The following is a 27,339-nucleotide window of genomic DNA, read 5'->3' as shown; positions in this document are numbered from 1 at the left end:
AGTTTTTAACAATAGAAGGATATCACCTTTAAATGGTAGTCGTCAAACGTGTACAGTCTTTAACAATAGAAGGATATCACCTTTAAATGGTAGTGGTCAGACTTGTACAGTCTTTAACAATAGAAGGATATCACCTTTAAATGGTAGTGGTCACACATCAGTTATCCACTCCCCCCATGTCCTTTCAACCCACACACCGTATTGTCTATGTATGTGTCTGGTCTAGGTATGTGCGTGTGTATGCGCTCACACAATCATATATTATGCTGGTTAACTCTGTATAGGCTGTATGTTATGTTTATGTGTATACAAAAGAAAGAAGAAAAAGAAAGAAAAAAAAAGAAACAATGGAAGAATATCACCTTTAAATGGTAGTCGTCAGACTTTCACAGTCTTTAAGGATAAAAGTATATCCCCTTTAATGGGTTTTCATGAGCCTTTGTGGCAGATATATAAGAGAGAGCTCCCCCAGTAAAGTCTTCAGAAAAGAAGTTAGCCGCTACCGCCAACGAGAAGTCAACCACTACAGCCAACGAGAAGTCAACCACTACAGCCAACGAAAGAAAGCATCCTCACTGTTTGGTAGGTATTACAATTGTAAGACTAGTCTTTTTTATGTGGTCCAAATCCCATGAACTAAATGTTTTGACATCGATTTTCGTGAGGTGTTTTTTTCTGTTGCTTTTCAGTTTTTAACTCGAGACAAAAAGTTGAACTGGGATGATGTATGCACTGAAACCAAATACAATTTCATTATATTTACTGTCACATGAACTATATACATGTTAATTTTTACATAGATTTACGTGAGTTATTTGTTTTATTTGTTTGATAAAACTGAACACGTGACTTCTATTGAGCGAGGAATTGTTATGTTGGATTTACAACCATATGTTGCAGAGTTTATGCTTAACATGTTTCTTTTGTTATATGCAAATGAAACAAACATTTTAGAAGAGCACTACAAAATGTTTGGTTAATGTGTTGTCCGAATATTGTGATCAGTGTCCGAGCTTGCGTGTAAACGCCCCAAACACGAAATGGTTGTTTTTTCAAAAGGTAAAATACGATAATTGTCATTATTTAAATATCAAGATGAAACAACTGGTTTCGTGTTTGGTTTTCAATATTGAGGTTTATTGTTTAATTATAATCAAAAGTTTATATAATACTACCTTTCGAGTAATGTTTAGATCTGTAGCAAATTGTCGCAGTCCATATATACTTAAGTTGAATTGTTTGATAGAATAGTTGCACCAATTTTGTTATATGGTTGAGAAGTAATAGGCACAAATTTAGTTAATTTAGCAACAAAATTACAGCTTAATTTTCATGAGATTATTTTAACATTGAAAATATCGATCCAAATGTGTTTGGTTTTGGGTGAATAAGGCAAATTTCTGTGAGATATCCAAGTTATAGATAAAATATCCAGTTTTGGGTTTAAGTTAGTGGACTATTATAATAGTAATAAGTTTGCAAATGTATTGTACCAGGTTGGGATTTTTTTTGCATCGCGTTTATGTAAATAATATAATTATATAAAAAGTATCTTATTTTAAAAAAAAGTGTTAAAATAAGTGTAATTCTCTTTCTCTTTGTTGTTTTTGGCATGACCAGTTTAATTTACGATGTTCCGCAAAAAAAGGTTAATTAAAAAAGTTAAAATGCCAAAAAAATCAGTATATATATACAGTCGGGGTTGTCGGAATTAAGTGTAAAAGAAACCTTTTGAATTATAGATTGTTTGAAAATACATTTACATTTAAACATTATTGAACATTTTACTCCATAACCTAGCATTGGCTCTATTACGCTCGAGAATATTAAATCATAACATTGCCAAATCAGAAAGGCAGAATATCAAATAAACCACATAACCAAAGATTATGTGTTAAATGCAAGTCTGGAGAACTCGCAAATGCATTTCGCTATGTTTCGGTGTGATATTTTTTTTAAATTTGAGGAAAACGTTGATATCAGTCAATTTTTTTAATGAACAAAAAACCGAAACTTATTGAACTTGATGTATTGTATTAGTTGTATTATAAAAGAAATATTATGATTTGTTTAGGTCTTTTTATATGAAAAAATATAAAAACAATAAAACTCGTCCTGTTAACACATTTGTGATTATGATTAATTAAATATTAATCCTGTTTGACATATTTCTGGTTACTATTTACAAAGTGTTGTACCATATTGTTACATGTCTATTTTGTTGTTTTTATTGTACTGTTTTGTCATGAAATTCGTGCAAACCTATGGGTTATTTACAGTAAATACCGCCTTGACGTGCATTAGTGCTTTCCAGCTTTTAAGTTGAAGTGGAATGATATATGCATTCAAACAACATATAAAATGTCGATATATTTACTGTCACGTGAACTAAATGTTTTGACATAGATTTATGTAAGCTAATGTTTCTGTTGTTTTCCAGATTTTAACCCGAGAATAAAAAGTTGAAATTGCAGGATGCATGCACGCTATCTCTTTCTCTGTCTCCTCCTGCTTTCGATCGCAGGTAAGGAACATTTGCTAGACTTGATTCGCTCTGTCTTTCTGTCTCCATTTCCAGGGAATTGAAACTTGTGATTGTACGATTATACTTTTCATAGTTGTCTTTGTGTTAAGAAAAATGCAATGTGATGCCAAAAGACAAATTTTAATATTAACGTACAGTACCCGGCGAAAGAAACGCAACTCATTCGCGCCTACTGTTGCAAGTGATTTTTCGTCATTTTCCAAATGTCGTACAATATGAACCAGATAAGGTACATAAAAAAGGAAGACACATTCGTGGAGGATATTGTACTGGCTGTACGATTAGTACATATTACATATTATTTAATCGTTTTATTTGTTTACCTTTTCATAAACTGTGTTATACAGGGTAGGGGTAAAAGCGAGTCGCGATTGCAGGCGAACGTGTCATTTCGACACGCTACAAAATGTGTTGTTTTTGTTGTTTTTGTCAACCAGGTAAAGACAGTTGTGGAGGAAATTCATCTCTTAACATGATCATTTAAATTGAATTATTCGCCAAAGCGTAACATAATTACGAAAATGAACATAAATCACTTAGACGGTGTTAAAAATGGGTTGTTTGGGAAAAGCTCCTTCAGGCGAACATGTCACTTCGGCACGCTACAACATTCGTAAAAATGCATATTTTTCAACTGGGTAAATACACATTTGGAGGAAAATCATTTCTCAACATGACCATTCCATCAGAATTATTTGTAATATCGTTACATTATCGCAGTTTGGGAAAACGATCTTCAAAGTGACAGAGGACGTCTATTTCAGCACTTCGAAGCTGTACGAAGCTGCACATCTTAGGGACTTTGTTTGTTCGTCTGTTTGTTTATTGATGTGTGAGTGTGTATCGATGTGTCAGTGTGTGTGTATTTGTGTTTATGAGTGTGTATCTATGTGTTAAGGGAGGAGCGACGTATGCGTTTGGCTTCATAGTACTTTCTCACGAATCACACCACTAACAGGTCATTGGTTGTTTTTTTTTTTTGTTTTTTTTTTAACCTCAGTTGCATGCAGGTTTGCTACTACAATTATTTTTTGCCTTATTTGTTTTTATTTTTGTGTGTGTGTGGCTTGGAGCAAACCTTCTTCATAGGTCTTTTCTTTTCTCAGTCAAATATACAGGTCATTGGTTAAAAAAAACCATTAACAAAAAAGTGCAGGAATGTTTTCTTCTAATTATAGCATGTTCGTGTAGAACAGAAACTTGGTCACAAAAAACATCTTATTTTAAAACAAATCATAACGTCGATTCCGTGCGAAGGAGATTTTTTCCAAACAACCCATTTTAACGCCGTCGAAGTGATTTATGTTTATTTTTGTAATTATGCTACGCTTTGGCAAATATTTCAAATTAAATGATCATGTAGAGAGATAAATTTCCTCCACAACTGTCTTTACCTGGTTGAAAAATATGCATTTGTACGAATTTTGTAGCGTGTCCAAGTGACACGTTCGCCTGAAATCGCGACTCGCTTGACCCCAACCCTGTATAACACAGTTTATGAAAAGGAAAAAAAAAAGAAAACGATTAAATAATATGCACTAATCGTACAGCCAGAAAACAATCCTCCACGAATCTGTCTTCCTTTTTTTATGCACCTTATCTGATTCATATTTTACATTTTGAAAATGACGAAAAATCACTTGCAACAGTGGGCGCGTATGAGTTGCGTTTCTTTTGCCGAGTACTGTACATGTATAATGAAAATGGACATAAACAAATTCTAATCTTTTTTTTTTTTTTAAATATAAGAACAATCTTTATGTACGATGGTTATGGCGTGATCTTACAAACAAGATGTGTGTTTTTATCACACAGTCCTCGCTCGTAGAGGGACTACTTTAAATCAAACAAATACCTTTAAATTCACATGCACATCTTTGAGTAATTGTACTTGCGGGAATACTTACGCAAGGACGACTGTACACAACTATTAAACTTTATTTATAGACACTTGTGAGAAAGTTCCAAAACATACGTCCAATTAAACACAGCATTGTAAAATCTTGATTATTTTTTTTAACCATAATGAAAAAAGTTAATCTAGGAAGATTTTTATAACGAAGTCTTTAATCAATGTGATTGTACAAAATTTGCCGTCAGATACGATGAACGTTTGTTTTTACATGGATTGAGACTCATTGGAACTTTTAATACTTTTTTTTTTTTTTTAATAAATGTTATTTCTTTTATATACACATAAACACAACATAACATACAGCATACAGAGAGTTTATCAACATAAGGTATGGCTGTCTTAGCGCATACACACGCACATACCTAGACAAGACACATACATAGACAGTAGGGTGGGTTGTTGAAAAGACATGGGACATGGAGGGGGGAGGGGGGGTAACGGAGGTTGGGGGAGGGGAGGGGGGGGGGTAACTGAGGTTTGGGGAGGGGGGGGGGGGGTAGGTGGGGACGGTGGTCACATTTTAGCCTCCAAGTATACATGGGGTTTAATTATCGGCATAAAAGTACTGTATAACATGTTATGAATAAATAGGTCAGGGGGTATCACATTTAAAAATGTTCATACGAAATCAATCAATACAATTATCCTATGGCATCAACGAAAAAAGTGTCTATATAAACACCAATCCTTTGCAAATTTACCATAATAATTATTTACACTAGCATAATACTTTTCGATCAAAAACCTTTGTTTAACAATTTTCACGAAAACATTTAGTGTTGGGACTGTCTTATTTAATTTGGCTCCCAATATACTTTGTTTGGCAAGGAGAATAAACAAATCAAATACAGCATCCGTATGAAAGTTGTCTAAATACCCTAAAATGACAAGTTCTTTTGACAAATTCAAATTACTGCAATGTGTGAAATTTAGGCATAACCATTCTGTGAAATCAGACCAAAAAAGCTTAACACTTGTGCACTCCCAAAACAAATGTTCTAATGTTTCCTCTTCCTGTGTACAAAAGCTACATAGTGATGTGTCAGAAATGTTCATCAAAAATAACAGGCGTTGAGTGGGGAAAATCCTATGTAGTATTCTATATTGGAACCACCTCAGGTATGTGTCTTGTGTAGTTCGCCTTATTGTCAAAAACACCTTTCTAACATTTACATCAAAATTCAATAAATTAGACCATTTTTCCATGCACTGTAGATTGCCATCATTTTTCACAAGATGGGTATATATATGTCGTATCCATTCTGTACAATTTGCGCATTATGTACAATGAGCAGCATATCGTGCTCATTGTATACAATGAGCAACAAGTTTTGCTCATTGTATACAATGAGCAAAACTGTTGCCCATTGTATACAATGAGCAAGACCATAAAGTTGCACATTGTATACAATGTGCACCGAGTGAGCAAGATTGTTGAATGGCGTTCAAGCTACACTGATATATGAATCATAGTGAATGGTTGAATGGAATATGTGAGTAAAGTGTTCAAATAACGATGTTTGTTATGTTTAAGCATTGTTTTAATTCTCATTTCGCTAAAACTATACAGTGCATTAGGAATTTAATTAGCTCTCATTAGCTGACGTTGGAGAGCGGAGTGGCGCAGTGGTTAGAGCGCTTGCCTCTCACGCTGGAGGTCGTGGTTCGTCCCCCACTCGGGGACAAATACAAATACCCGATTTTTCCGAGCGCTCTCCAGTCCACCCAGCTGGAAATGGGTACCTGTCCCAAGGACAGATTGTAAGAAAAGGCGTAGCCTTAAATCTAAATCCTTGTAAAATAAAGTTCAATTCAATTCAATTCAATTCAATACCTGACCCTATTCAGGGCCGGGGAAGGCAAAGGCAGCGAGGGAGAGGAGATGGGCACCGCCCTCATAAAAAGCTGGCCCCCAGAAAAGTGGAGATCTCTAACATCTCTCTCCCCTACGACCAGATGGTTGTGGGAATACCTTTACCTTTACCTTTTTAGCTGACGTTGTTGTTTCTATCTCTTACTTTTAGCATGACATGACAATGTGAGCGTTATTATGAACGAATGTTATGTGTGTGTGCGTGTGTTGAAACAACATTAATTGTTGTATTTGTTTTTATTGTTTAATTAAAGGGGCAGTCAACAGGTTGCTGTCGTTTCATGTTTTCGGGCCAAAAAGAGATTGCTTACTCTTTACTCTTTACTCCAGGTAAATGTAACAAAAACTATATTTTTAAAAAAGAAAAGATTTTTAATATTTTTTTGAAAAAAAAATTGTTTTGGATTTTTCGTTCCATTCTTTTTCTTATCACATGCACGCCAGTTCAAAACGCCGAAAGCAACAAAAAAAAAACGCATGCATATTGGTCAAATTTGAAGCGAGTTACGGCCGTTTTAAAATAAACAAGTCGCGTACGGCGAAAATACAATATTTAGTCAAGTAGCTGTCGAACTCACAGAATGAAACTGAACGCAATGCCATTTTTCAGCAAGACCGTATACTCGTAGCATCGTCAGTCCAGCGCTCATGGCAAAGGCAGTGAAACTGACAAGAAGAGCGGGGTAGTAGTTGCGCTAAGAAGGATAGCACGCTACACGCTTCGTGTACTCTACATTGGAGTGTGCACGTTAAAGATCCCACGATTGACAAAAGGGTCTTTCCTGGCAAAATTGTATAGGCATAGATAAAAATGTCCACCAAATACCCGTGTGACTTGGAATAACAGGCCGTAAAAAGTAAATATTCGCCGTAATGGCTTGAGATTTACTGGTCGATGTGAATGCGTGATGTATTGTGTAAAAAATTCCATCTCACACGGCAGAAAGTAATATGTAAATCGCCGTGAGCTCTTGTGAGAAAGGGCGATTAATAAATGTCCATTATTATTATTATTTAAGTTATTGAGACATCCCAGTGCACTAAGGGATTTATAGAGCAAATCGAGAAAATTCATTATTGAACGAGTTCAATAATTATTTTCGAGATTTGCTCTATAAATCCCTTAGTGCACTGGGATTGTTTCAATAACGATATTGTCGGTACCGCCAGAGAAAAAAGAAGATACAACACGCACATTTTGCTACGCGCATTTGAATAGGCATAACTGTGTGGTCAGGTCGTATAGAAGATCTACTTTTGTGTGGGCTGTCTCGTGTGTTGTGCTTTCATCACACGCAAACTCTTGTTTTAATTTCTGTTGGTAAATTCCAGTGTAGCGTTAAGCTAAAGAGTGATGATCTTTCTCTCATTTGAACTCGGAGAAAGGACTGTGCTTTCAGTTATTTGCGGTTCGAAACCTTCATCGAGCTTCGACAGATTGACTGTGCAGAGTTGTGCCCCTTGCCAAGGTCGACGGAAAGCCCATTTTCAAAATAAACGTGGCATGTTTTTCGTGTGGTATCTTCCCTCATCGGGGAGTCTGGTACTAAATATGAACGGTAAGAATGCTCTGAACCCTACACGTATTATATCCCCATCGTTTTATCGTTCACATTTGCCTAACATGTTAATTTGCTGAGCGGGATTTATGTCGTCTGCTAGGCTATTGCACTGAGTCTCATTTCAAAAACAAAAATTGCTCGTCCCGTTGCACTGAGTCTGCACACATAAAGCAGGCTGGTAATAAGTCTTATATGTGGTAAGAACGTTCTAAACCCTACACGTTTTCGATTCCGATTGTTCTTGCCTTAAAATAAACGGAAAGCATTCATTTACTGAACAGATGCAGTCGTATTTCAGTGTAGTCTGCTACGTGCTGATCTAGCTGCGACGTTATCGGAATAACACTTGTGTTTTCTGTTAGCTGCTGGGAATTGTATACTAACTCATCATTTGGTAATGTGGATAATAAGGTACATGCCACCAACATGGCATAATTATGAGAGGAATCTTCGCAAGTTGAAACTGAAAAATTAGACACAGCGGGTTCTATTTTTAGATCAGTGCAACTGTGGGCGGCACAGGCGCATGCAATCTGTCAGAAAAAAACCACTTCTGCTTTAATTGAAAAGCAGGACATTTATGGTCATAATCATTGGTATTGTGGAGAATATATAAGCTACATGTCATTAATTAATTCTGAGGATGAGAGTACAGTCTCGCTTTGGCAAAGGGTGTAAGAATACGCTCTGTGGAAAAGTTAGCGCACTCCAGGAGTGCGCTAACAGATTTAAGCGCATCGCCATTAGCCAATCAACTGGTTCACATCAGTCATGTGACACCAGTACTTACTGACAATTATTATTATTATTATTATTAGCACGCTTTTCTGTACCTCTCTTTGTTTTAACTTTCTGAGCGTGTTTTTAATCCAAACATATCATATCTATATGTTTTTGGAATCAGGAACCGACAAGGAATAAGATGAAAGTGTTTTTAAATTGATTTGGACAATTTAATTTTGATAACAGTTTTTATATATTTAATTTTCAGAGCTTGTTTTTAATCCGAATATAACATATTTATATGTTTTTGGAATCAGCAAATGATGGAGAATAAGATAAACGTAAATTTGGATCGTTTTATAATTTTTATTTTTTTTTTACAATTTTCAGATTTGTAATGACCAAAGTCATTAATTAATTTTTAAGCTACCAAGCTGAAATGCAATACCGAAGTCCGGGCTTCGTCGAAGATTACTTGACCAAAATTTCAACCAATTTGGTTGAAAAATGAGGACGTGACAGTGCCGCCTCAACTTTCACGAAAAGCCGGATATGACGTCATCAAAGACATTTATCAAAAAAATGAAAAAAACGTTTGGGGATTTCATACCCAGGAACTCTCATGTCAAATTTCATAAAGATCGGTCCAGTAGTTTAGTCTGAATCGCTCTACACACACACACACACACAGACACACACACACACACGCACACACACACGCACACACGCACATACACCACGACCCTCGTTTCGATTCCCCCTCGATGTTAAAATATTTAGTCAAAACAGCGCTATCGATGTGCGGTTTCACTAAAGTGGTTTCCCGCAGTGGGGCACTGCGGTTATGAAATTAAAAGCCCCTCCTGTTTTTGGAACCGCAGGAGCTTTCTAGTTTGCTGTTAGGTAGATTTTTGGTTCCTCTTTCCTGTCATGCTCTCTTTTTCTTCATGAATTCTTTTCTTTTTTCCGCCTTCTTGCTCATTCACCTGTATTTTTTCCAAAAATCTCTTCTCTTGCCGCTTGTCTCGCGATTCATGTATAGTTTAATCTGTTAGTGTTCTGATGTAAGTCCAGCAGTAGATAGGTTAAGCCTATTTTAACATACTGGAAACTGGTAATCTTCCAGTAGGTATTAATTTAGTTTTACTAAAGCCTGCTGGGACACAAGTAATGGGTTAGTGCATTTGTAAACAGGAATCGCTTGACAAGTGGCCCCCTTCATCCCCCCCTTCCTCGTCCTGATATGGCTCTGCGTAGTCGGCTGGACGTTAAGCAACAAATAAACAAACAAACAAACTAAAGTGGTTCCTATGCATCAAAGAATTTTTTAAAACAAAGTTGTTTTTAGCTGTTTTCTGCCCCTTTAATTTACAATAATTAAATTCTTAATACACTGTTTAGTTTTAGCGAAATGAGAATTAAAACAATGCTTAAACATAACAAACATTGTTATTTGAACACTTTACCATTCACTATGATTCATATATCAGTGTAGCTTGAACGTTTTTAGCTGTTTTCTGCCCCTTTAATTTACAATAATTAAATTCTTAATACACTGTTTAGTTTTAGCGAAATGAGAATTAAAACAATGCTTAAACATAACAAACATCGTTATTTGAACACTTTACCATTCACTATCTATATATATATACGACTAGTGTCTGTGTGTCTGTGTGTCTGTGTGTCTGTCTGTGCGCGATGCACGGCCAAAGTTCTCGATGGATCTGCTTCAAATTTGGTGGGCTTATTCAGAGAGACCCCGGACACAACCTCATCGATGAGATATTTCAACACGTGCTCTCAGCGCGCAGCGCTGAACCGATTTTGGTTCCACCTCAGCTATTTTGGTTCCACCTCAGCTACCCGGGCCCCCATACTGACACACCATAGCCGCTACACCACATCACAACGCCAAAGTTCTCGGTGGATCTTTTTCAAATTTGGACACCGTATTCAGCTACACCCCGGACACAATATCATCGATGAGATATTTCAACACGTGCTCTCAGCGCGCAGCGCTGAACTGATTTGGGTTTTTGTGTTCATTTCACCATTATAAGTAACTCTTCCTTATCTTCTCCAGTGTTTGGCGTTTATCTCCCTTCCTTCGTGTGGCTTTCCCGTTTGTAACTTACTATTACTATTTTTAGAATGTCACTGCGCTGTCCACTGCGCTGTCCACAACGCTTCCCTTGCACCCGTAAGTTGTTCTTACTGTCAAAGTGAAAAGGTCGAATCAATTTATAGCCACGCGAAAAATACACTCTCACCTATCTCTATATATTTATAGATACAGATATGCATATATATGTCGTAACGAAATCTGGTAATTGCCGAATTCGTGAAATCGGCAACCTATTTGCCGAATTCGTGAAATCGGCAATCGCTTGCCGAGAACGCGAATTCGGCAGGCTATTGCCGAAATTGTGAAAGGCCTGATTAAAGTTGTCGAATTCGTGAAATCGGCAACTGATTTCACGAAATCGGCAATCGATTTCACGAAATCGACGATTTTGTCGATTTCACGAATTCGGCAACTTTAAACAGGTTTTGGTACAACAGAATTTTCTGTAGCCGATTTGTCACGAGTTGACTGAATAAATGAGATAGAGGAAGGTAAATCGGTGAATATGGCCTTGTGTGTGACTGCGTGTGTATATGTGTGTGTGTGTGTGTGTGTGTACGTGTGTGTGTCTTGTGCGGTGGTGGTGGTGTGTGTGTGTGTGTGTGCGTGTCTTGTGTGGTTGTGGTGTGTGTGTGTGTCTTGTGTGATGATGGTTTTGGTGGTGGTGTGTGTGTGTGCGTGGTGTGGTCTTGCGTGTCTTGTGTGGTGGTGTGTGTGTGTGTGTGTGCGTGTCTTGTGTGGTTGTGGTGGTGGTGGTGGTGTGTGTGTGTCTTGTGTGGTAGTGGTGTGTGTGTGTGTCTTGTGTGGTGGTGGTGGTGGTGGTGGTGGTGGTGTGTATGTGCGTAGAATGACAATGGCATGAACAAGCACGGCATTTTTGTTTGTTTAATAATTATCATTGCTGAAGACCATGCATGTGCAAATTTCAGGGAAAAGGGGAAATTTCAGGGAAAAGACAAGTTGGAAAAGTAGATAAACAGAAATTGCTCAAGACGACATGTAGTATCCGTGTCTAAGGTAAGTTAAGCAACAAAATACAGGGACAAGAAACAACTGAAAATAGTAGTACGGTAATTGCTCAAGACCATGTATGTGCAAGGTAAGTGATGTTACGCCACAACGTCAGTCGCACGAAACGTCGGGGACAAGAGAAGTCGAAAAAGTAGGAAAACAGCAATTGCTCAAGACGACATGTAATATTCGTGTCTAAGGTGAGTATAAGCTACCATAACGTTCCAGGAAAATACAAGGACAAGAAACAACTGAAAATAGTATTATTGATCAAGACCATTTATGTGCAACGCAAGTGATGTTACGCCACAACGTCAGTCCCACGAAACGTCAGGGACAAGAGAAGTCGAAAAAGTAGGAAAAGTGTAATTGCTCAAGACGACATGTAATATCCGTGTCTAAGGTAAGTATAATGTATCATCCATGTGTAATGTTACAAGTAAGGTAACACCACAACTTTCCACGACGTCTTATTTGTTGGTACATTTCCCGTTTCTTGGGTGGCAGTGGCTGTTGCACTTCACGGCGGATTTCTTGCATGTGCATCGTTTTGATGAGCAGGTTGACCCGCAAGAGCACTTGGAAAACCCTTGTCCGCCATGAGCGGAGTGCAGACCAGCAAGTGTTGAAATCATTGTATTGTAATCCTTTCTAATTTGTAGAATGTGCACGCTAAATTTCTCTTTTCTGATGGCATCATCAAACCTGTCGGCAAACAGCGCCTCCGTCATTAAAAGCTTCCTTGTTATGAAGGAAATTGTGAATATAATTTGGGCTCCACATTTTTCTTTTTAAAGGGTGACTATTTTTCACCGTTTATTTCAATTACATAAAGACCGATATGCACGTGAAAGTGACTGAACATTGTGGAGTTAACTCCAAGTCGACGGGGTTACCACAGGACGAAGAAGAAGAAGAAGAAGATGAGCACAGAGAACAGTTCAGTTTGCCATCAGACGCGTGACAGCTCAGCTACACTACATTCTGTTGCACCAAAACATGTTTAACGTTGCCGAATTCGTGAAATCGACAAAATCGTCGATTTCGTGAAATCGATTGACGATTACGTGAAATCCGTTGCCGATTTCACGAATTCGACAACTTTAATCTGGCCTTTCACGATTTCGGCAATAGCCTGTCGAATTCGCGTTCTCGGCAAGCGATTGCCGATTTCACGAATTCGGCAAATAGGTTGCCGATTTCACGAATTCGGCAATTACCAGATTTCGTTACGACATATATATACGGCTTCTCTGTGTGTGTGTGTGTTTGTGTGTGTGTGTGGGCAAAAACCTGTGTATTGTAGAGTTCTCTTTGTGATGTGGTCTAGCGGCTATTGTCTGTCTGTAGTGACCGTTTGATCTGCCCCTCAACTCTCTATGTCATTGTGTTGTCAAGGGGTTGAGACTCTGTTACAGATCTGCCTCCCTGAATGCCGAGAAGAGCGCATTGAGTGGAAAGTATCTTATTTAAGGCTGGTGGAGTTGGATTTTCCTTTGGCTTAAATATTTCAGTATATAGCCCTGTCAGAAGTGTCAGAACATTTTCGGGGCTTTCATTCGTTTTTGCTTCAATAAGTGCAGCTAGGATGCCAGTGACGAATTTGAACACCTCACCGCAGTTCTCGGCGCTCATCATCTTCATCTTTGCATAGCTTTCTTTTAAAATATGTTGTCTGAGGCAGTCTTCGGACTGTGGCTTTGGTGTGTTTTGTGTTTCATCCTCCTCAACAATCATCAACTTTGGTTCATCCATGAACAAGTCATCATAATCGTGTGTGGGGGAAGTTTGAGATTCTGCATCAGCAACCTTTTTCTCATTGTTTGTTGTTGGCTGTTTGTTTGTCTTTGTTTTGTCTGCTGCTTTTGTGGGGGCCTTTTTTACATTGTGTGTTGATTTTAGTTTCTGGGCAACAGTAGACTCATTATTAATAGGGTTTATGGCAGTTCTTTGTCCAGGTCTCTGGAGGGCGATATTTTGCTCTGAAATGGGGTTTTCACTACGAGGGTTGCTTGGTCCGCCTTGATTTCCTGTGCGTATGCGGCTTGTTGTTGGTTCTGGCCAGATAGTGCTATAATCCTGTTTTTCAATCTCAGCCACGAAAGCTGGGGAGGTAGCCAGGTTTCTCTTTGCTTTGCTGGCACCGCGAGGAGCACTTTTCCCCCCTGCCATTTTCAGCACCCAGCACTCATCGACTTCTGAGTCAGAGTCATTAGATGTATCTGGGTCTTTCTTTTGTTTTTTCATTATTTCAAACTTTGCTCTTCTTATTGCTTCTGCATATGGGATGTATTTGGCTGCTCGGATTTTGTTTGCTGTTCTTCGGAGCACTAGCTCAGGACAGCCTAAGTAAGCTGCCGAGTGGGGACCGCCACAGTTTAGGCAATGTTTGTCATTTGGACAGTTGTCAACTGGGTGGTCTTTCTTTTGACCGCATCTTGGGCATTTGTCTTGTCTGGCTTTACATTGTTTGGAGCCATGTCCCAATCTCTGGCACTTTGTACACCTTCTGACTGGGGCCACATAGGGTTCGACAGCAAAGAAGGTTTTCACTATCTTCACTGTATGGTAGCGTTTTCTTTAAAAAAGTGATTTTGACAGCTTGAGTAAGTTCCCCCTTCTGGTGTTTTAACCGCTGAAGAGATTTTACTTTCTCAAGAGATTGTTGAAGTTTATCAAGGTCTTCAGAGAGTGGGATGGGTCTGATGACACCTTCCGTTGTTGCCTCTGGTATAGTGCATCTTATTTGCACTTGAGCGAGACTGGTGAGATTGGCAAGTTTATGTTGTTGTTTTTCATTGCAGCAGGCAATCAGGAATTTGCCCGAGGGCAGAGGTCGTACACCTTCTATCTGACCGACCGCGTCAACCAAAACACGACACTGGAGTGATGGCCCAAGTTTCGAGAACATAGCTGGACCTGTAGCCGCGTTGGTGAGAATGACTGGGTATTGTGCAAAGGTTGGAGGAAGACTTGGTGTCACTTTTTTTGACTTTGTGTGTCTAGGGGGCCCAGTTTTGACTGGTTGTGAGACTTTTGACTGTGGCTGAGGCAGAGCCTGTTCGGCATCACTGTTAGCAATGGGTGCTTTTTTCTTCCGCTGACGGCGGCGTTGAGTTTTAAAAATGTCATCGCCTTCTGTGCTTTGGGAAGGTGAAATGTTCCCGTCTTCTGAGGGCACTGCTGCGTTGTGGTTATTGACACTAGCGTCAGCGTCAGAGTGGTTGTTTGAGCCCTCTTTTGTCTTTTTTGAGCTTGTTGGAGAGAAGCTGTCGGAATCTCTTAACCTTTTTCGGGGTGTGCAACACAATGTGCTGTCCATAGATTCAGCAGGGGTAGAGGTAGCCAAAGGTGGTTTGTCGCTTATGACACAGGTGGCAGTGGCCATTGTGAGGGCCTTTTGGTGTTCAAATGCAGTGAGGAGTACTCAGAGAGCAGTGTGTCTGTGTGTAGTTGTGAGACTTTAGGTCTTCTGTGATTGAAATGGATTCAAGAATAAATATACTGCAGTGGAACTGTCGTTCCCTTAACACTGCTCTACCGTACCTTATTAATTATCTTAACCAAAACAACATGTTCAATGTATTATTGATACAGTCCCCACTCTGTCATGCGGGAAAACTCCCCTTCATATCTGGTTTCTTTTACCCACCTGTCACAGATTATCAGGTTGATGATACGAGCGGAGCACAAACTATCAAGTACACAGTAACCTATGTCAGAGACAATCTGAAGTACAATGTTCACCCAACCCCTGTTCCGGCCGACACAAAAATACATTCAAACCTAGTTGAACTTCTGCTGAATGATGGCCCATCCATCTTCTTATTAAACATATATAACAGAAACATTACCAAAGGCCCGATTTTCAGCTGGCTCCCAGAGCTCGACGGAAGACGCACCTGGGTGATCGGGGGAGATGTTAATGGCCGAAACCCCCTGTGGGATGCCAACTTCCCCGATCAGACATGTGCCGTAGGAAAGAGCCTTGCCACCTATATAACGCAATCAAATATGTACTTACTAAATGACGGATCAGCAACCAGAATACCCGATATCTCAAACCAACACCCCTCCGCCATTGACATAACCTTGGTTAGTCCCACTCTCGGATTAACAACGGACTGGTGCGTTGTGTCAGATAAATTAAAAAGCGACCACTTACCAATCATGATATCCATTATTGGGAAATCACCACACACAGAGCCAGGCCCAAAAGCCTTAAGATACAATTATAAAAAGGCGGACTGGGCAGTTTTCAAGGACGCTGTCACTAAGTCTGCCGATGCACATACCCTCTTGGATGGCAATCCAGAGTCCCAAGAAAGTATCGACAACAAATATAAACAGCTAAGATCAAACCTGCTGAATGCAATGGAATTGTCAATCCCCAAAACAAAACCTTTTATCGGACCCAGTAGAACTGATCAGAGCCCATGGTGGACAGAAGAATGCAGAACAGCCATCAGGTTAAAAAGAACTGCAAAAGAGAAGTATGATCGCTTCAGGTCTGCACAAAACCACAACAATATGAAATCAACTGAAGAACAATGTGACAAAATTATAGACAAAGCAAAAAAAGAATATTTTGAAAACATGTCCAGCAAAGTGAGCGATTACAGAGATGCTGGAAAAATTTGGACCAAAATAAGGAAATTCAAATGCAGACACAAGCAGGCTGAACGTCCTCTTATGCACGAAGGAAAAAAATATGAAAGCCTTCCTGAAAAAGCAGAACTGTTTGCAGATATTTTTGCAGCAGCAAGCCAAACAGATAAACTGTTATGTGAGCAGGAACTCTTCCGTAAGAACTGGGAGGATAAACAGGACTTAAACGACCCAGAACTCAACCCTTCCTTAAAAATAAATGCTCCCTTATCCATTCAAGAACTGAAAACGGCTATAGCATCGGTGACAAAAGTCCGATCCGCCTGTGGTTCTGATCCAATAAACTATCAGGTCATACAACATTTACCAAACCAAGGATTAAATCTTTTACTGGATTTTTATTCAACATGCTGGAAGTCTGGCCTGATTCCCACAGCTTGGAAAGAGGCTGTTGTGATCCCCATTTTAAAGCCTGGAAAACCAAGAGCTAACCCTTCCAACTGGCGCCCTATATCTCTGACCTCCCATCTGAGCAAAATCTATGAAAGAATACTAAAATCCAGACTAGAAGATGAAATGGAAAGAAAAAAGGTAATACCCCTGTGCCAAGCTGGTTTCCGTCGAGGCAGGGGTGTCTCGGATCACATTGTAAAACTGTCCTCTAAAATTAAGAAAGCTCTCTCACGCAAGAAGTCTCTCTTTGCTGTCTTTTTTGACATCAAAAAAGCCTACGATACAGTATGGCACCAACGATTGTTGTTCAAATTGAAGCAATTAGGCATCAGTGGTAATATGTTTCAATACATAAAAAGCTTTCTACTGAACAGATCCTTTCAAACAGAGCAAGTGAAGAGCGCTGCTGCGACGCGGGCGCAGGTAAAAAGCCAAGTGAGCGGCCCACTGCTGGTCAGTCAAACATACCTGACATCAGCTCACAATTTAAGACACAAATGCACCATAAAAGCATGCAGACCGAGGGGTTGCGACTGGTGGTACCCACCAGTCACAGGCACAGTAAAAAGAGAGTTTAAATTATATTTATACTAAATAACACTTAAACTAGTACTTTTACGCAACCAAGCACGCTCACACACACGCACTCATAGAAGGATACAACACATTAACTCACACCCACACACACACACGCACACACTCACACACACACACACACACATACACACATACAGACCCCCCCACACACACACACACACACACACACACACACCATCACAACCACAACCATAAAATTCATGTGACAAGAAGTTCCTTTTGGGTGTCAAAAACCGAAGGCAAGTTTTTTAATTTCATAGGGACAAAAATCACATATTATTTAAGAACACTTGGGGTTTAACAAATTTAAAACTAGCACCCAATAGAAAGGGGCGAACTTTGAGCTCCTACCAACCCAAAAGAACGTGGACGGGAGTTTACTTGGGCAAGGCCCTACAAAAAGTTACTCTGTAAAAAAACTAAGGTGAGTTGAGGGATCTGGTCTAGGTAAGTAAGGTGTATTATTCGAATAATGTTAATATGCTGTTTCACAGAGGAAGGCTTGAGCCTTCGGGTTAAATACGTGGCATAGAGAGCTACAATTCTCTTAGTCACCGGCACAGGGGGGATGCTCATCCTATTGCAAAAATCCATATAGGATTTTAAGTGGGTTTTAATTGTCTTCACAGTATTGTCAGCAAAAGTACTGCTTCTAAACCCGGCGAGTTCCCCGTTTAGTTCTTCTTCAAACGTCTTTGCCTCTCCTGCACAAGAAACACAAATGAATCTTTTGACATATGTTTGCTTAAGTCGGAACTAACACATTCAGCCCTATGCGACCAGTTTCTTAGCAACACACACAATTTCTCCCAGTTTCCTGCCTCATGAAGCCTGGAGATAGTGTCTGGAAGAGTGTTCACCAAACCCGGTACATGTATGGCTCTGACTGAAAAGTTATGCTTCGTACTGAGCCAGAACAGTTTCCTCAATAAACAGTTCATGTATGGGTTTCTACTTCTCCCTTTGTTAATGATTGCTTTGGTTACACTGTTGTCTGTGTGCACTATCACAACGCTGTTTGTCCAAGTCTGCGCCCATCTTTCAATGCCTTGTATTGCGGCGCATAGCTCTTTATAGTTGATGTGAAGCTCGCTGGCGGCCGGTGTGTCCACGTGAAACACAGAGTATTGCCAGTCCCCTCTGCAAAACACCCCACACGCTTTTCCACACGCATCGACATGCACATGATGAGTTTCGCCTCTGTTGTAATAAATTACACCATTAAATGTGCACAGGTAAGCCAACCACCACTGCACATCTTTATGAAACTCGCTGCTGAGTTTTGTTTTGTGATTCTGCTGCCGCAGGGGCTTTATAGCGTCCAGGATGCGCCGCAAGAAAAATTTGCCTCCGCGGATTCCATGGCAAGCCCAGTTTAAGAGTCCAGCCAAGCGCTGCAATTGCTGCTTACTTGCACGTCTCTTCTTTGAAAATTCATCGAGCTGCTGATGAACCTTTGCCAACTTTTGCTCTCCCAATGACAGAGTGCAATCACGTGTGTCTATCTCTATACCTAGGAATGTAATGCGCTGAGTGGGTCCAACAACCTTGTTCCAGCTGATATGAAAACCAAATCTCCGAACGAGATTTATCAGGCAATGCAAAGCGTTATTGCACTCTTCTCGAGTCGGTGCAATCAGCAGAAAATCATCAATGTAAACAACCACACCCTTTATGCCACGGCGTCGTAAACATCTGCCTATTGCTTGAGAGAGTCTATGAAAATGACTTGGTGCTTTTGAGGCCCCAAAGGGGAGCCTTGTATCAAATAAATAGGTCGGTGCTCTTTCTCCTTTAAAGCGCCACTTCAGTCCTGTAACTCTGTAATCATCTCTATGCACTGGTACAGATCTGTAGGCAGATTTAAGGTCCAACTTCGCCATCCAGTACCCCGGTTTTGCCAAAGAGCATGCGTCCTCAATTGTCTGAAAATGCTCATGTTGCACTGAGGCATAGTCATTCATAGCACAACCCATAGGACGACTACCGTCGTGAATGAGACGAATGTCACCGTCGTCTTTTTCAATGGCTGCTAAAGGACTAACAATGGTAGGTTTTTCTGAGGCCAAAACATAATTCCCTGCCGCAATTTGCTTCAAAAGTTCTTTTTCTACTGCATCGTTATGCTGAATGGCTGATCTGTGATTATCACCCTCTGCTGTACGTATTACACAATGTTCATCTGTAATTCTGAACCCCTGCCTTATGCCTTCTAATAGGAACTTTCTATCAAAATCACATTTTAACTCGTCCTCCCATTTTTCGACCTTTCTAGAAATGGATGATATATTTTCCTTGTTGCCTAGCCAATCACAACTAAAAGGGTTTTGTGGCAAAAAGGGGCTTTCTAACTTGCTATCTCCCACCTTGTTAGCTTTTGTTGGCTGCGCCTTGTCCTATCTGGAGACTGGGTTCTGATCACCGACAGGAGCAGGCGGTTGTGTGAAGCTGTGGCTGACTGCAGGGTGGTCAGGCTGGAGGCACACCGAACACACGTGTTCGAACTGGCAGCGGGGGGCATACCTGCAATGCCCCTTGTTCCATTGGTGACACACCTCCCTGCCTGAGGGGGCCATCACCCTCCTGGGTCCTAGGTGATGGCCAGAGGTGTCCGTAGGGGCGGGAGGCTGCCCTCTCTGCGGTGGTGTTGGTCCCCGCTCCCGCAAGGCCACGAGAGCGAGGTGCTGGGAGTCGCTACCCCACTTGTATCCTTCTGCTGCCTGGTTCTGGCGATACTGGTCGTCATACATCATAACTGATGACCACGTGTAGCGGGCGGCCATTTCCCCCACTTTCGCGGTATATGTTAGGTACTCTAGCGCCCCTCTTCCTGTCAGTTGGCCCGATTCGAGGAGTCTCGTCATAATCCGGCTGTTAGCCGCAATCCACTGGGCCGGCGTTACCTTTTCTGGTTTGGGTTTTTGGGAGGGAAGGCGAAGTGAGATGCCCCCGCTGAGGTGCACCTCCTCCTGCATTTCACAAGTCCCCACAAATTCGATTATGCGTAAGGCACCCTCACCTGTTCGAAATCGCCCGTTGTCGATGTCAATTGAAGCAGATTGCGAGGGTCCGCGTAAAAGTTCATGCAGCGACTGCTGAGCCACTGTGCCCCCTGTCGCCGTATCGTCTGCCCCTGCCAGTACAGCTCCGCCATTTTCCTTTTGGAGGGCGAGTATGGCGGCCCAGGTAGCGACAAGGTGGCCGCGTTTGAGTTTGAGCGAATTAATGTCTTCCTTGGTGGCGTGAAGGAGGGCTAGTTTGCTGTCAAAGCCCTCTTGAGAAAGTTCCTCCGCCACCGTGCTGGGGAGCTGAGCAGACCATTTGTCGAAGCGAAAAGGATCTCCGCTGGATTCCATTCTTGTAAGAGCAAGTGAAGAGCGCTGCTGCGACGCGGGCGCAGGTAAAAAGCCAAGTGAGCGGCCCACTGCTGGTCAGTCAAACATACCTGACATCAGCTCACAATTTAAGACACAAATGCACCATAAAAGCATGCAGACCGAGGGGTTGCGACTGGTGGTACCCACCAGTCACAGGCACAGTAAAAAGAGAGTTTAAATTATATTTATACTAAATAACACATAAAGGTGCCAAATCATCCACTCGCAAAGTTGACATGGGAGTGCCACAGGGCTCAGTAATAGCACCACTGCTTTTTAGCATTATGCTGCATGACATATCGACAATTAAAACACATGGAGCCGAACTGACGCTTTATGCGGATGATATTGCTCTATGCAAAGAGTATCAAAACAAAACCTATAAAACAGAACACAAATTCTCTAAAGAGTGGCAAACAGCTATAGATAACATTGCGAACTATATGCGGGAGAATGGCTTCACTCTCTCTGCCGAGAAAACTGTATTCGTTGTCTTTACAAACCGAAAACTGGAAGATCGAGAAAAGATACAGTTCTCACTAGATAAATCTGTTGTCTCACCCCGTCAGCAGGTGAAATATCTGGGCGTAGTTTTCACCTCAAATGGACTATGGACTGCTCACTTAAAGTATCTTTTAAGCAAAGCAAATAAGACCATCAACCTTCTTAAAATACTGGCTGCCCAAACATGGGCAAAGTGCCCAGTTATTCTAACAAACATCACCAGAGCTCTTATAAGATCAAGACTATCATATGGACAGGAGGCCTACTTCTCGTCGGCTCGAAAATGGCTTGATAAGCTACAGTCAGCGGAATGTCGTGCCCTTCGGCTTGCCCTCGGACACCCAAGGCATTCAAAGCAGGCCATTGTATACCACCAAGCAGGATTCCTCCCTCTTGACATGTGGCGGCGTAAGTGCTGCGCAGATTACAATGTTCGAGCCAACACAGTGCAAAACTCAACAAAAGAGGAGCTACAACCGCATTACAATCATGTCCAAAACAAAAAGGCCCACTTTGGCACTACTTTCTCCTCACTGGCTCAATTCAATGCTTCACTCTTTAGTGAAATCAGTGTCGACCCAAATGATGTGGCCCAAAACCCCATATCTCGTGATCCCTCATGGACAATGAAAGAAATGAATTTTGACACAGCTACAAAGGATGATCAGTTATTACTCAGGATACAAGCCCTTGAGCACATTGATACTGTATACAAAGGCCATGTTCATGTTTACACAGACGGGTCAGTGTTGGATGACAAGAAGGCTGGCGCAGCTTTTGTAATCCCCAGCGATGACATGACTGGGAAATTTAAACTGTGCAACAGAAACTCGATCTTCTCAGCTGAGCTCCTTGCCATCTGCATGTCGCTTGTTCATCTCAATCTCAAGAACACTCCTCCTCAAAAGATAGCTATATTCTCTGACTCCAAAGCAGCCATTGAAGCATTGAGATCTAACAAAAGATCAAAAAGACATGATCTTGTCATTGCCATAAAGGAGCTGGCAAATAAAATTATAAAAAAAGGAAGCGAGATTAACCTGGTCTGGTGTCCAGCACACGTGAACGTGCCTGGCAACGAGAAAGCGGACAAAGCCGCTAAAGAAGCTGCCCAAGGCATGGGCGCCTCCGAGGTAGACCTGCCATTGTCTGCTTCTGAGATCAGTAGCCTTACAGACTCTCTTCTCTGGAGAGAATGGAGGAACAAATATATGCACAAGGCTATAAGCTCTGGCTGGCTCATTCGGGAAGCCCCATCAAAACAGATGAACACCTATAATGCATGCCCACGTGTAATAAAAAGGATTAACCGCCTAAGGGCAGAAGCTGGGAGTTACCAATTTCTAGAGCTTAAATGCACCTGTCAATCCGACCTCACCATTGCTCATTTGACTTTGGAGTGTGATTTGAACTCATGCCACTTTCAACCCCTGACTCAGTTTATAAACTCAAATAGAAATATTCTGCCAAATACCTCAAAGGAAAAATTAAGCTATCTTTTAAGTTTTAATAAAGACCTTGGGTGGCAAGGTCCCAAACTTATCGCTGGACTTATGCACACGCACCCACTTGGTCCCTGGATATGAAGAGACATTGCTGCGGCTGACGCCATTGCTTCTCATACAGCTACTATATATTTTTATCAGATCTTTTAAAAATACCATTTTATTTCCAAGTATCTCTTAACACCATTTTTAATTAGATGAGCGAGAGTGTGCGGGGGGCGGGAGGGTGGTGAACCACTGTACATAAAGGGAAAGTTTGTGTGCGTGCCTGTGTGTGTTCTTAATCTAAGACAAATGTCGCCAATGTTTTTACAGAGTGACGTTAAATAAACGATTTTATCATTATCTGTCTGTATGTTCTGGCATGTGAGAAGCCACAGCAGATAATATAGGGCTAAGAAATAAGCTCTAAAATTCTCAATCCCGTTTGACAGGACTTCGCCTTCAAAGGTGATTGTTGTGAACCGCCACGCTGTCTGTCTCTGTCTCGCGCCGTTCACCTCAAATTCCCGTTTCTGAGTAACTATTTTTAGAATGTCACTGCGCTGTCCAGAACGCTTCCCTTGCACCCGTAAGTTGTTCTTACTGTCAAAGGGAAAAGGTCGAATCAATTTATAGCCACGCGAAAAATACACTCTCACCTATCTCTATATATTTATAGATATAGATATACATATATATATATACGGCTTCTCTGTGTGTGTGTTTGTGTGTGTGTGTGTGGGCAAAAACCTGTGGATTGTAGAGTTCTGTTTGTGATGGGGTCTTGCGGCTTTTGTCTGTCTGTATGTTCAGGCATTTGAGAAGCCACAACAGATAATAATTATAGGGCTAAGAAATAAGCTCTAAAATTCTCAATCCCGTTTGACAGGACGTCGCCTGCAGAGGTGATTGTGATGAACCGCCACGCTCTCTGTCTCTGTCTCGCGATTCACCCCGGCGAAGCCGGGTATTCCTCTAGTGATTCATATATCAGTGTAGCTTGAACGTCATTCAACAATCTTGCTCACTCGGTGCACATTGTATACAATGTGCAACTTTATGGTCTTGCTCATTGTATACAATGGGCAACAGTTTTGCTCATTGTATACAATGTGCAAGATATGCTGCTCATTGTACATAATGCGCAAATTGTACAGAATGGATACGACATATATATATGTTTTACTCCACCTTTAGCTATTTGTTTCCATACAACATCATCACCAATATGAAAAACATTGTTTAAAACTGCATCCAACTTTAATCTTGTATGATAATTCTTAACTGAGCGCATAACGCCCTCGAAAAAAACAAAATTGTAAATTTGGATGTTTCAATTTCAAATCGTTATATGACAAAAACCCATCGGCTCTCATCAAGTGACCGACTGTAGTAATGCCGTTTTCCATCCAATTCCTGTTAGAATTAACCTTTTTATCTATGCAAATATGTACATTATAATGCAGACGCTTTGAAGCAAAATCACTCAAGGAGATGGGGACACATTTGCCTGCAAAATGCTTATAATGTTTGAAAACATCTCTCCAGAAAGGATTCTGAACTCTTTGCATATTATCTTATTGTCAGAGTACCAGTTTTTCCATTCTTTCAATGGACTGAATGTGTGTGTGTGTGTGTGTGTGTGTGTGTGTGTGTGTGTGTGTGTGTGTGTGTGTGTGTGTGAGTGTATGTGTGTGTTTGTGTTTGTGTGTGTGTGTGTGTGTGTGTGTGTGTGTGTGTGTGTGTGTGTGTGTGTGTGTAGATTGATTCTGAGGAAACTACTGGAAACTCATGAAACTTTACATACAAATTATTCCAAATAATATCCCGTAATATTTTTTATTTATTTCGATAACTGTATTTGCAAAACTGGCTCCGTCCATACAAACCTTCGTCGTGTAAACTGCTAGTTTCACGAACGCATCTCCGTCTTCGCGTTGTGATTTAGGCAAAGAGGTGTGTGCGTATTAACAATTGAAAACGTCTTAAAAACTGCTGAAAGGTTGCTGAAATTGTTATTTCCTTTTTGGTTCCAGGGAGGACACTTGAAAAGCTGAATCGACGCAACAGAGATTCGGGACGTGAGTATAAGAGTAAATACACAGACAGACAAACATGCAAACAAAACAAACAGAGTAAAACCTGATACAACCCCGGAATATACATGTCAACAAAGGAGTAGGATACTTCGATCGACCGGCGCTTTGATACACTTGAAGTTCACAGCCTGCCTGAGGAGGTGAATACGCTGCATAATCCATAGTTACCAGAGAATAATCAATGGTTATCGTAGCATTTTCCCAGTTTGTTTGCAAGAATAATATATATTCATCAACAAACAAGATTAGTTGCCTTTCTAAAAAGTATTTATTAGAAACACCGTCGCGTCATTGGTTTTTTTTAAATAGAAGTGACGAAATGCCATTCAAACGATACATGTACACTTGCTAAACTAGGACAACAATGTAACAATATGTTTTACCAAGCAATTACAAATTAATCTCAAAAACAGATTATTTTTGAGAAAAAAGGAACACAAATATCAAGGAGGAACAGTCTGTTTGTCGAAGCCCATCGCGAACGTTTACATGTCATTCGGCTCATGACAATCTCGTTAGTTTAAGTACTGCTGACAAGTTTCGGTATTTATTATCTATCCAAACTGTGCCGTTGAAGCACCACAATTACACGTAGCGGTTAATATTCAATCTGAAAGCGTCTCCCGCACTCAGCCTCGGGTCAAAGGTCACTGTGTAGTGTTCAATGCGAGTAACTCTCAAACAAACTAATCGTGGATCAATTTTAGCAGCAAAGTCATTACCTGACGTAGTTTTTTTTACAAGCAAGAACTATTAATGAAAATATAGGCATTCTGTTTGATCATTTTAATACTGTTCAAATTCAGTAATTCATGCGGGGAAGAGAACTAGCTTCGCGCATGAATATTGTGATGTAAAAGATCTCGGCGAGAGGAAAAGATACCAGAGCAAATTTGTTTTGAAAAAGTTAGTGTTTTTGATGAAAACGTCGTGGTCAAGGGATAAATAGCCTACACACCTCGTCCTGAACAGCTTGCATATTTTCCCTCGGATAGATTTTCATGTATTCTCGAGCCAAATCAACCCTCGGGAAAATATGCATGATATTCAGAGCTCGGGGTGTGTAACGTATATGTATTCAATGGTGCAATGTGACGTATTCTATTGTGCAATATGACGTATCGTGTGTCCGCAGACACGCTGTCCAAGATGAAGAGGGCCAAGATGTACAACGATGTCTATAAAGAGTTGATCCTGGAGGAGAAGTAAGTGCTTTGTCGAGTATTCTTGGCTCACAGGGGTCTGGGTAGTGTGAGGTCTCATTTCAGAGAAAATAAATCCGATTTTCATATAGAAGTATACTTTACACATATATATATATATACGTTCACTGTGACATTCTAACGCAAAACAGCTCAAAATACAAATGACGAATCCAAATACTTATCAAGCAGGTGTTGTAGTTGTTTTTATTTGAAATATCACTCCCCCCAAAAATGTGTATCCTGTTACGACTATATCGCTTGGCTGCTTTAAACTCAAAGTTAGCCCTCCAAAACCTACCAACCAACCCGTTACAGTAAAACTGATGAGATCATGGTCTGTTTGTTCACTCATTCGCTGCTATGGTGCCTGCCAGTCAAGACTCAAGACTTTACTGTCCTCATAAAAACAAGACAAATTGCCTCGCAGTGTGAGCCCAACACAGACATAAAATATATTACAAGTTATTAAGAATTAAGGATTGCCCAAAAAACACGAATATATAGCACGTTTACTAAGAAAGCATCCAAGATTCCCAAGCAGCCACTAGCGTGACACACACAAACACACACAAACACACACTGACACACACACACACACACACACTGACACACACACAAACACACACAAACACACACTGACACACACACACACACACACTGACACACACACAAACACACACACACACTCACACACACACACACACACACACACACACACACACACACACAAACGAACAAAAAAACTGACACACACACCAACCGACATGAAAGCACGCACACATACAGGGATGTGTGCCTAGCAGGAGATTAGAGGCGGCATGTAATTCAGATTTCTATCACTTTAGGAAGGCGTGGTGCAGACAGCATGAAGCAGTCCAGGAACAGGCCAAAACAACAACTTGATATAAATGAGTACCCAAGGACATCACGGAAACCACATAAAGCGTTTTAAAGAGCGAAACAGCGAGTTTTTTGTTCGTGCGTGTGTGTGTGTGTGTGTTTGTTTGTGTGTGTGTCGGGGGGGGGGAGTGGTACCTCTGTGTGTGAATATGTGCGCGTGTACCTGTGTGTGGTGTGTGCGTGGGGGGTCTACCTCTGTGTGTGTGTGTATGTGCGCGTGTACGTCTGTACCTGTGTGTGTGTGTGTGTGTGTGTGTGTGTGTGTGTGTGTGTTTTAAGATAATCAATCATACCTGCATCGACAGATGTAACAACAACAACAACAACAACAACAGCAACAACAAACTTTCTCACA

General features: G+C 40.8%; 1 long non-coding RNA gene across 1 annotated transcript; it reads left to right on the top strand.

The window, feature by feature from the left end:
• The first annotated feature begins 425 nt into the window (after nt 1–425).
• On the top strand, nt 426–27,045 carry LOC138950089 (uncharacterized). Its single transcript, XR_011450486.1, has 5 exons — nt 426–582; nt 2,441–2,524; nt 24,817–24,861; nt 26,015–26,084; nt 26,930–27,045. It is a non-coding gene; the product is annotated as an uncharacterized lncRNA (long non-coding RNA).
• Nucleotides 27,046–27,339: the final 294 nt, after the last annotated feature.

The sequence above is a fragment of the Littorina saxatilis genome, linkage group LG16, assembly GCF_037325665.1.
Source record: "Littorina saxatilis isolate snail1 linkage group LG16, US_GU_Lsax_2.0, whole genome shotgun sequence".
NCBI lineage: Eukaryota > Metazoa > Mollusca > Gastropoda > Littorinimorpha > Littorinidae > Littorina > Littorina saxatilis.
This window is presented reverse-complemented; position numbering and strand designations above follow the sequence as displayed.